This window comes from Magallana gigas, chromosome 5, assembly GCF_963853765.1.
Source record: "Magallana gigas chromosome 5, xbMagGiga1.1, whole genome shotgun sequence".
NCBI classification, from domain to species: Eukaryota; Metazoa; Mollusca; class Bivalvia; order Ostreida; family Ostreidae; genus Magallana; species Magallana gigas.
In genome coordinates this window covers 30,745,868-30,751,867 of record NC_088857.1, presented here as the reverse complement: position 1 = coordinate 30,751,867, position 6,000 = coordinate 30,745,868, and positions in this window count along the sequence as shown.

Sequence of the window (6,000 nt, the reverse complement as noted above, 5' to 3'; positions counted from 1 at the left end):
TTATGTAAAGTTTTATTCATGAAATCTTTGGAGGTGTACTATAGATCTTACATGCATTTGAAGGGAAATCTTGGTTAAAACAGAAGAAATATGGCCTAATAATAACCAAAAATTGGCGCTATTCCGATGTCAAATGACGTTGTTATGTGCTATTTTCCACTGTATGCAGTTTCCTGTATTTATTCTTCTGTGTCAATAATTATGATATATGAGTGGAGCTTTCAGTCTCTACAGCTCAAAATTCCGCCGATCGAATTGATACTGAAATGGAACAGAAAGCCTGTAATTATTTCTCTTTATTTCGTACAAAAAGACAAAACGCGAATTTCGCCTTAAGGAATCGATGCTCCTAGGGTCATGTTATCTGGAAAGTTACGATTTTTTTCTAAGATGCAAAAATATTCGCGACTGGCGTTTCAATGTTTTACATAATAATTCATCGACGAAGCCCCAATCTAATTATAAAAAAACATTTTGAATAAAAAGATTTAGACACAGTACGCTGAGTCAAATTTCGTCCTTTGGAAAAAGAATTAAAAGCATCAAATTGCATTTATCGTTGATTTGTTTTACACACGTTTCTTTCAAAATTTGTTGACAAATATGTAAAACCTTCGTGATACTGCACCCAATTTATGTAAATAAAAACACTAATGTGATGAGAGCAGACGAAATGGATTCAAATAGAAGTTGCAAATCCAATTCCACGGATAATTTTTAAATTGAATTTGTAATTGTTAAGTATTTAGGAAATAGTCACTATGTTTGAAAAGATACATGGATTATCAATAATCTAGCAAGACAACGAATAAAATACAATTAGAAATAAAAAAATCAAATAAAAAACATCATCATTACCATTGCCTTCATCATCTGAAGCCATGTTCTGGTAGACAGCTGTCATGTTGTAAATTTTGAATTTACTGGGTGGGTGTAAATACAAAATTTACATTGTCATGTTGTAATTTTTGTATTTACACCCATCCAGTATATTCAAGCAACATTTACAACATGACACAGCTATACAATGAAGCTGTCTCGAGATGGGAGAGGATCGTACATGTTGGCCGAGGTTGGACGATGCTTCGTCATGATTTTCTCTGCTTATGGAAATTTTTCATATTTAGGATTGAATAAATTGAATTGAATTGGACCTGAATTTTTTTTTTTCAAAGTAATCTCTAGCCTTTTTCAAGTAAATATCATTACTTCGAAGGCCCTTAAATGTTCACTCTGTTTTTTGTTGTTGTTTTTTTCTATATGTTTGGAATACAACATGCAGACAGTTTATGATAAAATTTTCTTTAAAAGTGTGGAGGATGAAGTTCAATTAGATAACGCAGTATCTTGTTCATAAACTTTGTTTTCAAACAAATCATGTTTATTACATTTATATGGTATGACTAATAGAAGCATGCAGGTTGGAAACCTTGCAACCTTGGCTTTACTTGATTCCCTTGAAAACAATACTGAATAAAATAATTCATTTTTAAAAACATGTATATGAATTGTATTTTAGAAGAATTGTATTAGTATTTGTCATATATATCTATATATAATGAAGTAAAACTTAATCACCTAACAGCATAAATGAACAGAACAGAAGCATTATAAATTATGACTTCGCACATTAGCCAGTAAGTATTCTTGGATTAATAAATATTAATGTTTATGTATTTTTGTTATAGATTATTGCATAAATACTTAAAATGCTACGACAATATCAACTTTTTAAGAAGTGAAAATGTGTAGTCGTCTACTTTGGACAAATACAGAAATATTAAAATTAAACGCAAGAAGTGAGTAGAATTGGATATCTTTAATATTGATTGCACCGCTTTCTTGGAAAATCAATTTGTCAATAAAAATCTTTTTTGATATCATTTTACGTCAAAGCATTAGTCATCTATTACAAAATAGGGAGAAATATCAGATATTAAAAATGTACAAGCCCGCTTTTCATCTTTTCATTTTTATTTTTGTAAACCTAAAGGGAACTGTGATATTTCTGATCAAACGTAGTTCGAGCATTGGTTTTCATTTCTGCGACACATCTTTGTTTATTATCTACCCATCGCGTTTCCATTCAAACCGATTCCACAATGCGAATCAATTTAATTTTTTCAATGTATGCAAGTGCCCTCGTGCGTTTCCTGATATCATTAAACAAAGGTGTAAAAACGAAAAAGCAAGATAAACTTGAAGAATTGTTACATGATAACAAACCGCTTGTAAGGGACCCGCTTCTGTGATAAAACAAGACTAAGTCTTCTTTTTGTTACACGCTCTCCCCCATTACACGCTGTTTTGCGATGAATGTTGGAGATAAATAACTCTTTATTAACTAAGACACTTACTCGTCAGACAGTTTTAAACAAAGTTCATGACTTCGTGGTAACACTAACAAAGGACCGTGCAATCGAAACCGCACGTGTCAAGCAAGAGCCCTCGCTCGCCAAACTCGCACTATGCAGACGTTTAGAAACAATAGTTTGTGTCAAATTGCAAAGTTTTTTTTTTCAACGATGTTTCATCTTATATTCATTTTTGTTAATTTAAAGCTGTATAATTTTCACAATTCTGATTTGTGAGCACATTTGTCTTTCGTTGTTTTTGCTTATTTTTGTGTGTTTCTTCTTCACTTCAGTCTTTTTCTTCATATCTCTTTTCCCAAAAGTCATTAAGATTTTAGTGTACATTTTAAAACGATTATGGGTCATGCAATTTGCATGTTAAATGTACACAAGGGAGCCACTATTCACCCCAGCGAACCCCCGCGCGCAGGGTATCAAATGGGATAACATGAAACACTTATACGGATACTTTGAAGTCTCAAAGGGGCGTTGACAAAGATTGACACCATATATCACTTGTTGTCTGCATTCTTACAAGTTATCTTGTAGCTTTTAAGACAGAGATGGGCCACGTGACTCAGTCAAATAACGGAACACGGATGGTTAGTTTTCCGTCTCTTTTCCTTGATTTTATGCACGTTTTCATTTCCGGTTTTGTAACTATGATTAAATGGCGCGGGTTGCACAGGAAATCGCGAAATATACCGCTGCCCACCTGAAATGATTTTTTTTTCTCATTTTAAAGTGTTATCCTAATGAAAATTTGAATTTCGAGAAATCTTTACCTTGCGATTGTTAATCAGAAGTCGATTGGTTATTGTTGTGATGAACATGAATAAAATGCTTTCTTTGACCAACCCAGGAACCGCATTCATGAAATAGCCAGTAAATTCGTTAGTTCCAGAGTTTTTTCTTCAGTGTTTGAATCGTTTCATATCTTCTTACCCGGAACAACTGGAGAAAAATTCTCATAAGTTTTTTTTATTCGTTAAAAAGAGTCATAGAGTTTCATTTCAAAATTCATTTCAAGATATAATGCTTTTGATGGTTTTTGGCATGCAAAAAAAACACTTGGGACTTGGAATCAAGATAGCAACGTCATTTTGAAAAAACAAAATTGTCATGCATAGGGTCCTATATTTTGGCAGAGTTTTTCCTTTTTCGGAATCTTGCTAGTTAACAACTTATGATTCAACAGATAATCAAATCCTTAAAATTTTTTTTATTCCATTATTGTGAAGATCCAATTTAAATTTAGCTATACTTGAGATGAGATTTAAGAAGGAAAAAAATCTCGGTTTTTGAACACAGATAAAAACAAATGCATTCAAAATGAACTGCGAATACACTTGTTTAATGAGATGCAAGTAGTTCTCATACATTGATAGCATACAGTCCCTTTAATACCCGCTTTGTGGAAGGAATTCTCTTTGATCAATTACAATGTGTTCTTCAAGTGTTACCGAGTGCGACAGAGTTTTTTTTGTTTGAAAAAGCTAAGATTGTGTGTTCAAAGACATTTTTACCGCATTTTTTTCTTTTTTGCATCTGTAAAATATATATTTTTAGTGTCTTATATGTAGTGATGAGAAGGTTGTTATTGATTTTTGTTGTTGTTCATTTTTATATTTTACAGCATAGAGAAATGTGAAATATATCCCGGGGAAACAGCAGTCGGTGTTTAATCGTGATCAAAACATTACGGAAATTGAAACAAAAAATTGAATTAAAAGACATGAAAGCGGGTACATTAGTAGCCAGGGGGTTTTTGGTTGTTGCAAACTTCTCCATCGGTCTGTGTGAGGTTTGTGGGAAACGCTGAAATCGTTATGCAACACTACCTCGTGTGGCGCGAAGTCTTGCAGCTTCCAAAGTTCATGCGCCGTAGGGAATCTGTCGTCTGTCAAACTTACAACTTTGGCTCTCGATCCCAACGGAAATTGCAGAGCGATTTTTTGAAAATTCTTTTTATGTCATCTGAACAGATTTCTGAGATTTAAGGAGGAAATATTATTTATGAAAATTATATTTCAAATATTTTAATGCTGCACAATACACAATTTTGTAGTTTTGTATCGTAAAATAATTATTCCTTGCATTGTTTGTTTTTTTAATTCAAGACATAAAAAAGCCTAAAAACATTCCTACGTTCTTTACACCTCCCCCGTAAAATGTATGACTAATCTAAGCATTGTGTTTTAAGTAAAAGGGCATTGTGATTTTCTTAAAAACAATAAAAAAGGCATGTGGCAGGCGATCTGTGTTGTGATTTTCATACGTGATATATCTTTTCGCCCTGTAGTCGATCCATTCTCCTCCCTTTTACAACGAGACGGAGTGACAGATCGAACACAAAACCAATAAACCCGCGAAAAACAATACCGACCACACACCCTATCGTCTGCTTCTGGACTATGGCGGTCCAGCTCCTCGGACCCCGCGCGACTGTCCGGAGCCAGCAGACGACCGTTAGGTGTCGAGTTGTCTGCGCGATGACTTCATTCCATGTACCTTTCTTTGGACGGTGCTGGGGAATGGCGCTGTGTCACATTGTGGGGACATCTCAGTTCGGTGTTAGCCCCGGGCGACTGGAGTGAAGAGATTGTATGACTCGTCATGAGTCCATTGTTGCACGCACCAGGAAAAGTGTCTTAGCATGTTATAGTGCGAAATACGACAGGAACCTGGCAACAGATCTTTACGTTTCTCTACGCCCATACGAGCATTCCATGAGGATATGCAATTCTTGTATAAACTTCGCTACTTTCACTATGAAAAGAGATTAAAATGTAAAGATCTACGCTCCGCGATTTTCAACGAATTCTTTCAAACAAGATCTATTTCTCTGACATTTCCAACAATAGGTTATCATGTAGCATCTCCAAAATCACCAAGCTACGGAAAAACTCCCATGCTTCAGAGCGCTTAGTTTATGTGAAGTTTGTTTACTTTGTTCTTATATTCATTTGAACATAGATCAAAAAGTCATAAAGGAAAGCCATTAGACTAGGCCAACAAATACTTCAAATCTTTATTTTCTTCCCTCGCTTCAATGAGCAGTCTAAATGAGAAAACCCAGTTAACCGACACAGACTTGGCAATCTCGGGGACGAACCCTCTTCCCTTGGCTGGTCCCAGTTCGGCGGCTGCAGCGTTATAAAGCAAATATTTACCTGGCGTTATTATGGAGAAAGCCATATTTCTATCATTTGGCTGAATAATCCACGGAGCGAGGAGATGTAGCGTTCGGCCCCTGTAGTTCGGTCGGGTGTCAGGTTCAAACTCCCAAATCTCTTGCCATTTGTTGTCCTAGATGGGGCGTGAGTCTTCTTCTTTAAGGACGGATACAGCTCATAAATATGAAGGAGAGAAAAAAAATCGCTAAATCACGAACCCAACGCGTTTTGGCTTAATTGTGGGATAATAATCCAGGGCTTCTCAAGGGGGATGGATCTATATTATTTAAACTCTGATTTATTAGATACCTGTTAAAAAATGAAGGGCTTTGTTTTGAAGTTATAATGCGACTTTTAAAAAATCTGTTTATCATTAGGATTTCCCCATTATTCCATTTAAAGCTAAAAATGATGTATTTCCAGGCTGTTATCAATTCAATCGACTCTTGTCATTTCATTTCAATAAAGTG